Source organism: Mus caroli, unplaced genomic scaffold (genome assembly GCF_978045245.1).
Source record: "Mus caroli unplaced genomic scaffold, Mus_caroli_1 scaffold_1, whole genome shotgun sequence".
Classification (NCBI taxonomy): domain Eukaryota; kingdom Metazoa; phylum Chordata; class Mammalia; order Rodentia; family Muridae; genus Mus; species Mus caroli.
Genome location: NW_028227256.1, coordinates 24,942,399 through 24,958,967, shown reverse-complemented (window position 1 = coordinate 24,958,967; position 16,569 = coordinate 24,942,399). Strand labels below are relative to the sequence as shown.

The following is a 16,569-nucleotide window of genomic DNA, read 5'->3' as shown; positions in this document are numbered from 1 at the left end:
GGAGGGGCGTTAATCCAAACTACAGCAATGAAGTCTTCACACCTTCAGAACAGGGCAGCTGATTGCTCCTTTCATCTTTGCTTGTGACCCTGAGCTCCCTTAAAAAATAGATTTCAGTGAAGAATCACAGCTGGTATTGTACTGCAAGGTCTTGAAGCTACACAAGGTATAGTCTGGCTAAGTTACATGTGGTTTCCATATTAGCTTGTTGGGCAGGGTGACCTACCACAAAGAAGGCTCAGTTACCCCACTAGTCAACCTCCTGTGAGATATATTATCCTTCATATCCATCACTGTTGTGAAAGCCTCCTAGCTGTCTCCACCAAATCCTTTGCTGCCGCCATGGTCAACTCTATCACTTCTACTGCAGCTTGCATGGCTGCTGCTGAAGCTGGAACTGCTGGCACCTATACTCGGTCGACAGTCTCTGGCACAAAACCCTCCGCTAAATCTACTGCTCTTAGGAAGTCCATGACTGCTACCCTTGTAGTGGTGTTCAAAAGCCATGTTTTCTAACCAAGATGGCATTTCTTGTTTTGCTTCAACAAGAAGATCCAGTAAATACTTAGTGATATTTATATACCTTTCATTAAAGAATAAGGTGGCAAGACCATGGTTTCCCACATGCCCTGTATGACCTATGTGAGGCACATATTCTTCGATATCACTAGGCAGGTCAAAATTAATAACATGCTTCTCATTTGAAATATCCAGTCCTCTTGCTGCTACTGCTGTAGCCACGAGAATTGGGCTATTTCCTGAGAGGAACTGGTGAAGGGTCTCTTCCCTATCTTTCTGAGACCAGTCTCCATGGATACTGGTACTCGCATATCCTTCATGGTCTAAGAAATCCTCCAGCAAATCTGCCCCCTTTTTGGTCTCCACAAAGACTAGAGTCAGGGAATCCTTGCCTGTTGCATTTAGGAGGTCAAGCAGAAATGACCTTTTGTCTATCTCCTCCACCCAAACCACTTTTTGTGTGATGTTCTCTGAAGTAGACCCAACTCTTCCTACAGCCAGAAATATGTACTCATCCAAGAAATCACAGGCCAGCATCTGTATTTCCTTAGGAAAAGTAGCACCTTTTGGATGCATAGTGTCTAGTGTCTTGTTCAACTATTCTACATATCTGAGGTTCAAACCCCATATCTAATATCTTGTCAGCTTCATCTAACACCAGGTAATTGCAGATGTATAACCCAAATTTCCTTTCTCCATCATTTCCACTAGATGTCCTGGAGTGGCTACTAACAAGTGGCATCCACATGCTAAGTCTCGAATCTGCTGACCAATTTCAGCACCACCATAAACCACACAAGGACAGACTCTAGATTTGTATGAGAATTTTCTGGCTTCCTCATAGATCTGCACTGTCAATTCTCTCATTGGTGTCAGTACCAAGGAGATTAGATACTGTTTATGCCGCTCATATCTTCCATTTTCCTTTATAGCCCTCAGAGCCTCTCTTAGACCACCAGCATACATCTGACTCAAGATGGGCAAGAGAAATGCTGCAGTTTTTCCAGAGCCTGTTTGAGCACAAGCCATCAAGTGTCTTTTCTCTTTGATAATAGGAATAGCAAGCTTCTGTACTGGAGATGGGCGAGTATAACAAGTAAGCTCAATGTTTCCCATAATAATTTCTCCCATGTCAACATCACTGAAACTTTCAATGTGTGGAAGACAGTTGTTGCCTGTTGCTTTGACTGGGATGTCATCATATTCCTCAAAGTTAATTCCAGTATTGCCTCCAGAAAAGACTTCATGTTCCAAATGTTCACTTGGTGGGACTGGCTTTAACCAGTCATCATCTTCATCTGATTTGTCACACCAGCGACAATTTCCACCTCTTTTCAAATTTGCCAAAGCCACTTCTATCTCCTCGGCTGCCAATGCCATCATAGACTCCCCGTCCACAATCATCAAACCTTCCCCTTGATTCACTTCCATGATCCCCAAAGAAGATAGACTTCCCTCTTGAATCACCACGTGATCCAAAACTGCTGTTTGCATCCTTATCTTTACTAGAAATCCACCCTGAACTATCTTTGTCATAGACTCCTTTAGTACCTTCTCTGATCCTTAAATGAAGAGGAATGTATTGCTCTTTGCTTGCTGTACATACTCCATTCTGATTATCTGAAGATTTCAGGTCTAGGCCAGAAAACTGTTGGTCCATCCCGAGCACATTTTCCACTGCCACATGACTCATCATTGAAGAGTACGGAAAAGTCGGAGTCTTCCACTGCTGAGCAAATGCTGGCTTTACCACAAAGGCCCTCTCATAGGGAACTGCACCTTTTCTTTTTTATTTTTCTTTTTTCATTTCTTTTCGTGTTTTTTTTATTAGCTATTTTCTTTATTTACATTTCAAGGGTTATCCTGAAAGTCCCCTATACCCTCCATCTACCCTGCTCCCCTACCCACCCACTCCCATTTCATGGCCCTGTACTGGGGCATAAAAAGTTTGCAAGATCAAGGGGCCTCTCTTCCCAGTGATGGCCAACTAGGCCATCTTCTGCTATATATGTAGCTAGAGACACCAGCTCTGGGGTTAGTTCATATTGTTGTTCCACCTATAGAGTTGCAGACCCCTTCAGTTCCTTGGGTAATTTCTCTAGTTCCTCCATTGGGGGCCCTGTGTTCCATCCTATAGATGACTGTGAGCATCCACTTCTGTATTTGCCAGGCACTGGCATAGCCTTACTCAAGGCAGCTATATCAGGGTCTTTTCAGCAAAATCTTGCTGGCATATGCAATAGTGTCTGGGTTTGGTGGTTGATTATGGGATGGATCCCCAGGTGGGGTAGTCTCTGGATGGTCTATCTTTTCATCTTAGCTCCAAACTTTGTCTCTGTAACTCCTTCCATGGGTGTTTTGTTCCCTATTCTAAGGAGGAATGAAGTATCCACACTTTGGTCTTTGTTCTTCTTGATTTTCTTGTGTTTTGCAAATTGTATCTTGGGTATTCTAGGTTTCTGGGCTAATATCCACTTATCAGTGAGTGCATATCAAGTGACTTCTTTTGTGATTGGATTACCTCACTAAGGATGATATCCTCCAGATCCATTCATTTGTTCTTTCATAAATTCATTGTTTTTTTTTTTTGTTTTTTTTTTTTTTTTTTGGTTTTTCGAGACAGGGTTTCTCTATGTAGCCCTGGCTGTCCTGGCACTCACTTTGTAGACCAGGCTGGCCTCGAACTCAGAAATCCGCCTGCCTCTGCCTCCCGAGTGCTGGGATTAAAGGCGTGCACCACCACGCCCGGCAAATTCATTGTTTTTAATAGCTGTGTAGTACTCCATTGTGTAAATGTACCACATTTTCTGTATCCATTCCTCTATTGTGAGACATCTGGGTTCTTTCCAGCTTCTTGCTATTATAAATAAGGCTTCTATGAACATAGTGGAGCATGTGTCCTTATTTCCAGTTGGAACATCTTCTGGGTATATGTCCAGGAGAGGTATTGCTGGATCTTCCTGTAGTAATATCTCCAATTTTCTGAGGAACAGTCAAACTGATTTCTATCTTTTTTTCTTTATCAAATAACAGTTAAAGGAGGAAAGTGTTCTATAAAATTGCCTACTTAAAATTCCTAAAAGATACTTTCAGTAAGGAGCAGTAAGGTCTCTAGTAAACTTTTGTCAAGAAAATAAAATAAATAGAGAACTTTATCTGCAAGACACATACCTTAAGTTCAGATCTTGAAGTGGGAGGAAGAGCTAACATTTAATCTGGATTTATACACATCTTTAATCTGGGACACACCTTCTGCTGGAACCCTATATAAGGACATGGAAAAAGAATGATTTTTCCTTTGCCTGTTTGCCTTCACCTTGTTGGCAATCTATTTCTTCTTTGGCATTATAGGCTACTTCTTTGGGATCTCAGCATATACTAAAAGTCAGTTGAGATATTCAGCCTTTTGAACTGAATAACTACTGGATTCTTGAGTTTCCATTCACAGTCAGCCATTATTGGATTATCTTGGCTACAGCCTGTAAGTATTTTAATAAATCTCATATATGTATGTATGTATATATATATACGAAGGGGAGGGAGAGAGAGAGAGATTCATTTTATAAATTCTGTAACTCTAGAGAACCCTAATACAGTAAATAAACCCCAATGAAGCCTTTCAGTTTAGCCCTTGGCAAATTTAAGTAAAATCTAAAGTCTTTAGAATATTTCGGATATTATTACACAGGAACGGTAACAAATAGTTAAAGATTTTCCATATGTTGTTATTGACAAGATCATGATAACTGCAATCTCTGAATTTTTCACATCCTAACATGAAAATTTGGTTTACTCATGTATGGTCCAGACCAGGTATAGAATGCTATGAACTATAAACTTCTGTCACTGTTTGAAATTATTTTACACAAATGCCACAAGAGATAAGATGAATCTTGGATGTTTCCAGCAATATTAAGTCTAGTGTGTCTGTCTTGATCCTGACATATTATCATCAAAGTAACTGGAATACTTACAACCTAGGGACACAGAAAGGATCCGTTCTTTATTTCCATTGTGACTCATTCTGTTTTCTAGCCAGTTCATTCATAGAAGGCAAGTTCTCAGCATGACACACTATATGTCATTTGGATTATCTCTCTGTTCAGACTCTGAGTTGATTCATGCTTTAATCCTATGGAGATGGAACATTTTCTGTAAAAATTGAAAGATTTATGTCTCTAATCCCCCTTTGAAAGACACTGGAGCAAACATTGCATTGGTTAGGTCTTAACCCACAAAACAATAAGAATGAAAATGTGTTTGTGAGTCACTACAAAAACATCCCTTTGGGAATATGGCAGCATTCATAGACAGGACGTATATAATGTGTTTCTTGGTAACCTGCAGGAGGATGGCATTTATCAATCACTCTTGTCTGAGTTATGACAGATGATTCTTCCTGAGAAGAAGTCATTGAAAATATTTGACATTTTCTTTAAAGAAGGAAATGAGTTTAAAAGATTGTTTTATAGTTCTAATTCTATGATGGAGTTTTTGAGTTTGCGGATAAATAAGTACATATATTAGAGACAAAGTTGAAATTTTACCAAAAGCTTTATATCCATCATTTCAAATGCCAATTCTAACTGTATGTAAGTTCATGTAGTTCTTTTTAAAATAATATAAATTAATTTACTTTACACTCCATATTCCACCACCCCCATCCGCACTTCAACTGCTCCACATCCCACATCTCCTCCCCAAGCCCTGTCTCCATGTGGATGCCCCCACCCCCAACTCCACCTGACCTCTAAATTCCCTGGGGCCTCCAGTCTCTTGAGGGTTAGGTGCATCTCCTCTGAATGAACACAGACTCCGCAGTCCTCTACTGTATGTGTGTTGGGGGCCTTATATCAGCTGCTATGTGCTGCCTGGTTGGTGGTTGAGGGTTTGAGAGATATCAGGGGTCAGATTAATTGAGACTGATGGTCTTCCTATAGGATTGCCTACTTCCTCAGCTTCTTTCAGCCTTCCCTAATTCAACAACAGGGGGCAGCTGCTTCTGTCCATTGGTTGGGTGCAAATATCTGCATCTGACTCTCTGAGGTGCTTGCTGGGTCTTCCAGAGTGTGGTCATGCTAGGTCCTTTTTTTCCCAGTGCTCCATATCCTCAGCAATAGTGTCAGGGCTTGGGACTTCCCCTTGGGCTGGATCCCACTTTGGGCCTGTTGCTGGACCTTCTTTTTCTCTCCATTTCCATCCTTGTAATTCTTTCAGACAGGAATAATCATGGGTCAGAGACCTGACTGTAGGATGGCAACCCCATCCCTCACTTGAAGCCCTGTCTTCCTTCTGGAGGTCAGTTCTGTAAGTTCCCTCTCCCTACTGTCAGGCATTTCATCTAAGGCCCTTTGATTCCTGAGAGTCTCTGACCTCTCAGGTCTCTGGTGCATACCAGATGTTCCCCCAACCTCCTATTTCCTGAGGTTGCCTGTTTCCATTCTTTCTGCTGGCCCTCGGTGCTTTTCCATCACCCAATACCAGATCATGTTCCCCTTCCTCACCCCCATCCACTTTACCTCCCAGGTCCCTCCAGGGCCAGATGGATTTAGAATTCTGGCAGAATTCTACCAGACCTTCAAAGAAGACTTGATACCAATTTTCCTCAAACTGTTCCATAAAATAGAAGCAGAAGGAACACTACCTAACTCATTCTATGAAGCCACAATTTCTCTGATACCTGAACCACACAAGGACCCAACCAAAAAAAGAGAACTTCAGACCAATCTTGTTTATGATTATGGATGCAAAAATTACTCAATATAATTCTTGCAAACCGAATCCAAGAACACATTAAAACCACCATTCACCATGATCAAGTAGGCTTCATCTCAGGTTTGCAAGGTTGGTTTAATATATGAAAATCCATTAGTGTAATCCACTATATAAACAAAATCAAAGAAAAAAACACATGATCATCTCCTTAGATGCAGAAAAGGCATTTGACAAAGTACAACACCCCTTCATGTTAAAAGTATTAGAGAGATCAGGAATTCAAGGCCCATACCTAAACATAATAAAAGCAATTTACTGCAAACCATCAACAGATAATATCAAATTAAATGGAGGCATTCATTAAGTTTTGTTGAATGTCTGATAATCTTCAGTGTGTAATGTTTTTAACTTAAGTGCAAGTTAGTTTTATAATATTAATTAAAATGTATAAGTATGAAAATTTTGTAGTAAATGCTCTTAATAGGAAAATTATTAAAAATCTATAAAGAAACAATTTAAGTAAGAGAAGATTTGCTTGGCTCAAAGTTTGAGATGGTATTGTCATTAAAACGGGCAACAGTTCATTGTGTTGGAGGAAGAATAAATTTTGGGCTTCCTTAGTTGCAGAAGAAAAGTGAAGCTGTGTGTTGAAAACTTGCCTGAAACACTCAGTAGCAGAGAATGAATATCCTGGAAGATTTCAAGATATTATCTACTTCCTGCATCTGGATGCCCATCTCCCAAAGATCCATACCTTCCTAAATCTACACCAACACCAGGAATTAAAGGGTTCGAACACATGAATATATGTGTACATTTCCCAATCAATTAATCACAGATCAGTATCAAATAAAACATTGGTCAAGAGTGTATTACATCACTTTTAACACAAGAAGAAGTTATTCCAAAAATTTAAATTTCCAAAGTATTTACTTCTCTGTGTATGAAAGAATAAACTTGCATGATATTTTACTTTAACTAAAATAGGCACGAGGACTGATCTTTGTAGTCAATGTAACAAGATTTGGAGTCACCTAAGGGAACATGCCTCTGTGTGTAGCTTTGAGAGCATTTCCAGGAAGATTTAACTTAGGAGAAAAGATCCTCCCTGAATTTTCATGTATTACAGCTTGGACCTCAGGCACTAGTAAGCTGAAAATAATGTGAATGAATCCCACCTGAGCATGAGTGTTCTCCCTTTTTCCTAATTTTCTGCACAAGTGACTGGCTGGATCATCTTCTGACGGCCACAGATAGATCTGCTCTCATTACTGTCAATTTCCAACCACACTGGACAATATCCTCAAAGTACACACGTCCTTACTTAAGATATTTGCCAATAATTTTGTCATAACAATGAGTCAAATTAACTAACGACTAACAGCACTTATTGTATTCAGCAAATACCCAAAACCTTAAAACACACATGGGATACACATATCAGTATAAAGGTTTATAAGTGTTATGAGCAAAATATATAAACTTCTAATTCCCCACAAAATCACATTCTTCTACATTCTGATTTAGTGGAAAAAATGTATTAAATTGCATACCACTGGATAACATTAGTAATTCCCCAAAACTTAAAACAAGTGATCAGGAGAAAATTATCATTTATGAAAATATTAAGTCTTCTTGTACTGTTAGTTTGACCTCCTCCCACCCCCTTTGGTATTCATTTTCCTCCAGCCTCAGTAATAATGATCGCCTACCATGTTTCCTTAGTTTTCCAATCAGAACACTTACATCCTGTTTTCTTAACACCACTAACTTTACACCACCAACTCCAGAAATAGTCCCTGTTGGCTTTCCTGTTCTGCACCTGCTCAAAAATATGCATTCACATCTGAATACTTGGAGTTAAGATGAGGAAGAGCAATCCATTTGCCTTTTGCTTTGCATTTGTGTTTAAAATCATCTATCATCTGTCTGTCATCTATCATCACTTGCATGGTCACTGAATTCTAGTCTCTGCACTTTTAATTTTTCAGTTTAATAATCTAAAAGTATTTTGTTTTACTTAGGATAATTTGACAATTCTCATATGAAAGCAATGTGAAAAAAATAAAGTGAAAGTTTTAATGGTTAAGCATGTTCAGAAATTTTAGCCAAGGCAAATACTTAAGACATGCAAAATCACAAATTGCACTAGATAAACGGTATCGTTAAAATGACTGGACATGACACAGATACATGCTTGTGTGTGTGTATGTGTGTGTGTGTGTGTGTGTGTGTGTGAGAGAGAGAGAGAGAGAGAGAGAGAGAGAGAGAGAGAGAGAGAGAGAGCGAGAGCACAAACGAGTTAGAGAGCTAGCAGGAGAGCAAGCAGGGGGGGGGAGGAGTGGGAGGGAAGGGAGTGAAATTTCTGCATGGTTTCACAAGCTCACCTCTGGGTGCACTTGTGCAGGATATTGGGTAATCTCCACATTTTTTGAGTCAGGGTCTCTCCCTGAAGCTGAAGATGGCTGTTTCAATAGGCTGACTGGCCAATAAGGCCATCATAATCCACCTATACCCTGTACCTTTGAGATACAGATATCGCTAATCTTAGCTCTTTATTTTTTTAAAAAATATTTATTTATTTATTTTATGTATGTGAGTACACTGTAGCTGTCTTCAAACACACCAGGATCCCTTTACAGATGGTTGTGAGCCACCATGTGGTTGCTGGGAGTTGATCTCTGGATCTCTGGAAGAGTTGTCAAGGCTCTTAACCGCTAAGCCATCTCCCCAGCCCCATGATCTTAGCTCTTTATATTGTTTCTAGAAATCCAAATTCAGGTTCCCACATATTTTTAGCATTTGTCCATGGAGCCATCACCCTAGGCATTATGAATTTTTATTAGTTAGAGGTGATGTCCTAGGTCATCTTTCCCATCTATAGTACATACTCACAGAACTTCCATTTGATCATAGTTATACTTTTTAAATAAAAAGTTATAGCTTTTTATTTAAAAGATCATTATGGAGCATGTACACATTTTCAGCCTTCTATTTAATGTTAGTTTTAAGAAATTGTTTTCATAGATTATGTAAGCTATACACTTTTGTAATTAGCACATATACTTTTGTATTCAAATTTTGTAATTATTTGAATTCCACAAAGCATTTTAAATATCTAAATATAACTCAGTTATTGTGCTATTTAATGATGTAAATTACAAAATGAAATGTAAAACTCAGTTCTCAGTATTTTATTTAATGTTTAATTTCTGACGTTTCATATTATGAAGTAAGATAAAAGTTGATGAATTATAAAATATTGTCTTCATAGGAAAAGAAAAGATGGTCTACATTTTCTACATTTTTCTTATTCAAAAATACTGTCAGTAAGTCAATAAATTTAATTTATTTGTGACATATAAATATTAGAAGAATAATAGCTGAAGCACATTTTGGACTCTTTTTTATTATTTTGATTTTATTATTTTATTAAGTGACAAAAGAGAAAAATCATAATGGAAATAAAAATGTTTCTCTCTTTGTATGCTAAAAGTAGGCTAATTCTCTAGTCTAACCAATTTTAAAAAACCTAAGTTATAGAGCCTCAAATTTGTCATTATGCACCATATAATATTCTATTTATTATATATATATATATATATATATAATTTCAAATACCAAAATAGACAGAACATGCACTTAAAATGGTTTGTAGAAACATTGCTCTACCTTTTTCATTTCATTTCATTTCAACTTATACTGCAGATTCTTATACTGGGTTTATTATTTTATTTTCTGCAGCCTCTTACCTCTTTTATTATATGAAACTAAAAAAGTTTCTATTTGCATTAAGAGATAATCATGAATATAGAGTATTGGGATTGGTTCTAATGCTTTAAATTACTCTTGCTCTCAAGACTGGGAATCTGTGTGTCCAAATGCTGAAGGTCCTGGTCTCCAATAAGGAGATATATATATATTATATATATATATAATATATATATAATCTCCAGCCTCCAATGGTTGGGCTGGGCAGGTAGACTGAGGTGGGGCTTTTTAATTTGCCCAGACTTGGAACAGGAAGACAGGAAGGGGGAGATCACCATGACTGAGAAAGAAGAAAGATCAGACCTAAATGCCCTCTGACATGTAAGAATCACATGGGCTACTTCCCCAATTGTGTTTGGGGTAGAATAGATGACATGCAGATTTTAAAAGATGTTAACTCAGAAGTACCAGAGGGAAGTGTTGACTAGCAGCAGGAAGGATTAGCCTTTGAGCTAGTCAAGGCATTTAAAATTAACTGGTGTGTGTGTGTGTGTGTGTGTGTGTGTGGCATTTATTTGTGAATCCAGAGGGCTCTGACCTTCCAGGAGTACAAAGAAGTTTAGCTAACTCACTGCTACAATAGATGTCTCAGTTTGTCTAGAAAGAAATTAGTGTTACCTTGCAGTTTTGCTTTTTGTACTCATTTTTTTTTTAACATAGTGGAACAACAACAACAAAAAAAAGAAACTGAATTCATTGACAAAATTCCAAATTTCATAAATGTTAAGAGGATGTGGTGGAGAGTTTTAAGGTCAAGTTGACACAAGCCAGAGTCCTCAAGTAGGAAGAAGTCTCCATTGAGAAAATGTCTTCATAAGCTCAGGTGTAGATAAACCTGTAGGTCAGTTTCTTAATTAGTGATTGATGTTGGGAGGGTCTAGTTCATTATGGGTGGAACTATCCCAGGGACTGTAGTCCTGAGTTCTGTAAGAAGCATATTGAGCAAGATATAGAGAGCAAATCAGGAGCAGTACTCATCCATGGCCTCTGTATCAGCTCCTGTCTTCAGATTTCTGCCCTGCTTGAGTTCCTGCCCTCACTATATTTGGTAATAAACTATTATGTAAATCTGTAAGTGAAAAATAATGTTTTTATCTACAAATTCTTTTTGGTCATGGTGTTAAATACCAATAAGAGCCCTAACTAAAATGGGGAAAATCCTAAGGGTATCTTGATTCTCATATTAACTATTAAGGCTCTTGCTTTGCTAACATTCTTATACAGTCCGGGAGCACCTGCCAAATAAATGGTGCAAACCACAGTGAGATAGTCCTTATATAACAATCAATGCAATAGTCCTGAGACATGATCACAGGCCAATGTAACCCACTAAATTCCAAATATGAATATTTCCTCCCATATGACTCTAAGTTGTATAAAGTGGACATTAGAACCTAACCAGCACAAATATTAGTGAAAACATTATAGAACAGAACTTGAAAAAGAAAACAAAATATTAAAGCTCCAGTATAGTACTCAAACTTGATTTAGATAATCAAAAGCAATCTTCTTATGTTCTTATTAGAGAATAAATAACATTGTCCTAAAAATATAATTAAGTTACTGTACACTGAATAGAGTCAAATAATTACAATTAATTCCTTTAACCTGGAAATAAATCATTCATCCTTAGCACCATAAGAGGAACTCACTTACTTTGATGATTTAGGAGATAAAAGAAATTCAAGAGTTGTTTGTGAGTCCTATGAAGCATTTAGTTACTCAATTTCACATTAGTTTATACAGTATACTGGATGCTGTTGTATGTCAACTAGACATAATTTAGAGTCATTAGGAAGGAAGGACCCTCAGTTGAGAAAATGGCTTTATGTGATCCAGATGTAAGGAATTTCTTTCAATTAATGATCAATGAAGAAGAACCCAGCTCATGGTGAGTGGTGCTGTCTCTGGGCTGGTGTCCTGGATTCCATAGGAAAGCAGGTAGAGCAGGTCATGTTAATCAACCAGTAAGGAGCATCCCCTCCAAGGCCTCTGCATCACCATTGGCATCCAGGTTACAGCCATGCTTGAATTCCTGTCCTGACCTTTAGTAAGTGATATCTGTCTAGGTCATCCATTTCATTAAGATTTTCCAATTTTGTGGAGTGGAGATTCTTCTGCAGGGCTGGATTTGTGGGTAGATATTGTTTTATTTTGAATTTGACTTAAAATATGTTGTTTTTGCTATATAAGGTGATTGAGCATTTTGCTAGGTATAGTAGTCTAGGTTAGCACCTGTGGTTTTTTTAGAGGTTGAAAGCTATTTGTCCAAGCCCTTCTAGCTTTTAGAGTCTCTGGTGAGAAAATTGGTGTAATTCTGATAGGTCTGCCTTTGTATGTTATCTGGTCTTTTCCCCTTGCTGTTTTTAATATTCTTTCTTTGTTCTGTAGGTTTTCTTGCTTTGATTATTATGTGGTGGGAGCATTTTTTTTCTGGTACAGTCTAATTAGTGTTATATAAGGTTCTTGTATATTTATAAATATCTCTCTTTTTTAGTTGGGAAAATTTTCTTCTATAATTTTGTTGAAAATATTTTCTGGGCTTTGGAGCTGGGACTCTTCACCTTCTTGTATGCTTATTATTCTTAGGTTTTATGCCTTTTCAAGGTATCTCAGATTTCCTGGATTTATTTATTTATTTATTTATTTTGGTCAGGAATGTTTTAGATTTTACATTTTCTTTGATTAAGGTATCTATTTCTTCTATTGCAACGTCTATGCCTGAGGTTCTCTTTTCATCTCTTGTATTCTATTGGTGATACTTACACCTGTTGTTTCTGTTCTCTTCCCCAGGTTTTCCTTCTTCAGGGATTCCCTCAGCTTATGTTTTCTTATCGCTTCTATTTCCTCTTTGAGATCTTACACACTTTTATTTATTCCTTTCACCTGTTTACTTATATTTTCAGTATGTTTTTAAGGAGTTTATTTGTTTCCTCTTTAAAGAATCCTACTTGTTTGTATTCCTTGAATTTTATTTTCTCTTTAAAGGTCTGTATCATCGTTTAAGTTTGGGTTTAAGGAACAGTTCATGTGCTTCAGTTGAGGTACGATATCCAGAACTTGTTGTAGTAGGGTAGCCATGCTCTGAAGTTGTCATATTGCCCTATCTTGTGTTGATTGTGTTCTTTTGACGGTCTTTAGCCATATGAATGCTTTTGGTTCCTGGATGTTTTTGTTGCAGTATGTATTTGGAGAGGTTTTATCCTTAATGATCCTGGTGTTGCAGGCCTCTGACGGGTATCCTTGGGTTACATTGTTCTGGATACATTTTTCTGTATGGTTCAGAATCCACAGGTCTAAATGGTTTAGAAGCAAGTCTAACAAATATGGTCAACAAGGTGACAAGAGAATGGTGATGACCTTGAGATAGCAGGCTACTCAGGGCATTTTGACTTGGCCCAAAGTGCTCAGAGAGCAGAGATATGTGTAGGGGATGGAAAGCTTACATTTATGGTTCAGGATCTGCAGGTCCCCTTGGAATAGCAGGCTGCTCAGGGAAGCTTTTCAGGGTTCAGAGGGCTCAGAGAGCAGGGAAGATGGATGACAGAACGGAAGCTAACCTGCATGGTTTTTATGAAGATAGGGATAAAGGTGGCAGGAAAATTGATGAATGGTGTTCTTTAATAGCTCCCATCACTTTGCTCTTGTTTAGAATGATAGACATGGTGGAAAATAGAACTGAATGGAGACCCACCATTGATTTTTCCTGCTTGTCACCAAGTACGTTCATATCTATAGCTTAGTCAATTAGTTCATATCATTCTTTAGTGTCAAAGTTAGTAGTAATTTTGTATGTTTTGAAGCAATAATGAAAGAACAACCTCAGTCAACACAAGAGAAAATGATGTAACCAGACACAGGATAAACTTTAGGTAAACGACACTGTAGCCAGCATTACAAGCTGATAGTTTTATGGTAAATTTTATTATAATAAAAGTATATTATAGTAACCCTCCTCCTCATCTTCTTCTTCCAGATTTTCCCTATTTCAACCACAGAGGTCACCAGTACCTGTCCTTGGTTGGATGTAAATATCTGTATATGACTTTTTCAACTGCTTGTTGGATCATTCAGCTGGCAGTCATGCATGCTCCTGTCTGTAGCCTGATCTAGTTGTCTCTTATTAGTGCCTGACAAATACAGAGGTAGATGCTCTCAGCCAACCACTGGACTGAGCACAGGGTTCCCAATGGAGGAGCTAGAGAAAGGACCCAAGAAGCTGAAGGGGTTGCAACCTCATAGGAAGTACACCAAGATGAACCAACCAGTACCTCCAGAGCTTCCACGGACTAAACCACCAAACAAAGAGTACACATGGAGGGACCCATGCCTCCAGCCACTTATGTAGCAGAGGATGGCCTTGTCAATCATCATTGGGAGGAGAGGCCCTTGATCCTGTGAAGAGGAATGGCAGGACCAGGAAGCAGAAGTGGGTGGGTTGGTGAGCAAGGGGAAGTAAAGGAAACCAGGAAAAGGGGATAACATTTGAAATGTAAATAAAAAAATATCTGATTGAAAAAAAGCACAGTATATTATCAGTAATAGTATCAGGCCTTAGGGACTCCTTCTGATATGGATCCCAATTTGTCACTGAAACTCCTTTCCCTCAGGCTCTTTTATCTTTTTAACCGTAGTTCTTTCAGACTGGAACAATTCTGGGTCAGAGTTTTTGACTGTGGGATGGGGTTGTCCTGTCTTTCTACTGGAGGAAGATTCTACACCCTATAGGAAGAACAGCAGTCTGAACTCACCTGGGCCCCTGAGATCACTCAGACACTGAGCCACCAACCAGGCAGCATACACCATCTGTATGAGGCCCCTGACATATATACAGCAGAGGACTGCTGGGCCTGGACTCAGTGAGAGAAGATGAATATAACCCTCAAGAGACTTGAGATCCCAGGGAATGGGAGGTCTGGAGGGGTGGGGACATCCTCTTGGACATGGGGCAGAGAGTCAGTATGAGATGTGGAACATTCAGGATGAGGATAAAGACTGGACTGTAAAAAAAAAAAGTTTATAGAATAGAAAAATAAATAAAAAATAAAAATTCAGCCAGTTTGGCTCCAACCAAAAAAAAAATTATAGTATACATTTAGTTCAGTAAAATAAATTTAATTGCAGTAATCATTATATAACCTGCAGACATTTCTATGTATTTTGAATATAGTGTGTGTTTCTAAGGGAAAGAAGATGTTCCCTTATGTATCTCAAATCAGGCAGCACCTGTTTTTGTCCTTACTATAGATTCTAGTCCTCTGCCTTGGTTCATTTGAGGAAATAAAAATTCCATTGTTCAGCACTAACCTTTATCTGGTCCTGGTGTATCTTCATATTGTCTTAGTACTTTTAGTAAAGACAAAAGCAAATGCATTTTTTATGAACTCTCTGCTGTCCTTTTATCATTGGTCCTCTATGTGCATTACCACTTAAAAAGGAGTTATCAACTAGCACCTACTTTGCTATTAAAACAGCAACAATGATTTCTGTCTCTCTGAGTGTCCCTCAGAAACATATGTGCTGTGACACTGTTCATCTTGTTGGGTTCATGGCATACAGATCAATAGCCACTGCAACTTCAAGATTTGATCTTCAAAATAACATTGCTCTAGCACCAAAGCTACTTTAATAATCAAATGTTGTTAACAAAGAATCAAAAATATATTGAGATAGAATATAAGTCTAATAAAAGGACCAAAAAAAAGTATATTGAAGCAATACAATCAGAGAAGAAAAAGGCATGGAAACACAAAATGAATAAATGATGAAAACATTGAGTGGAGGCCAAGTGCAAGGGATATCACATCAAAGTAAATATCTGGACTATGCAAGGCCATGCATTGAAATAACCATCATTCAGCTTCAGAGATGTGCTATATCAAAGTCTTGTCACATGACAAGTAGGGAAACAATCAGCATCTCTAAGCCAGCAAAGGACCAGGTTTAAGCCTTTGCCTGTATTACTACTAACCTCCAACTGGTGCACTCTGAATCAGAAATTCAAATTATGCTATGTTTCAGAAATTCAAATTATACCATGTTTGCTTTCTCCAAAACATTATATAATTAAAGTTATGAGTCCTTGAATAGTGCAATTTATGTTCTATAACTACAAATTAATCAGTAAGTGTGCAGATACAAATATATTTAGATTAAATTAGCCATTTGCCCTAGTGGCTGTCTTCTCATTATTGCTAAATCTAAATGTAGATTTTCTATGTAAGTTTCAAAATATGTCATTTTAAGAGAATTTGTATTGTATTTTAATAAAAAATAATTTTCCACCAAACTTTTAAATAATTACAATAATATAGAATCGCTAGATAATTTTCTGTGACATATCCTGTCAAATGGTTTCTTTTCAAGGCCATGCTTTTCTATACTCCAGCATACTCCATCATTCTGTGAACTAAAGGATTCTGGAAGAATTATTCAGTTTTCAAGACTTGATAATTTATCTCAACTCTAGCTAGAAATGAGCAACATATAAAAATTCATAATTTTAGCATAATTAGCATGAGAACTGGAGGTTTTGAACTGGAGATCAAACAAAACCTTCTCTTT

At 37.8% G+C, this 16,569-nt stretch overlaps 1 pseudogene; it reads right to left on the bottom strand.

Moving 5' to 3' along the window:
* Positions 1-238: 238 nt before the first annotated feature.
* On the bottom strand, positions 239-2,212 carry LOC110301747 (ATP-dependent RNA helicase DDX3X-like; annotated as a pseudogene).
* Between the last annotated feature and the right edge of the window lie 14,357 nt (positions 2,213-16,569).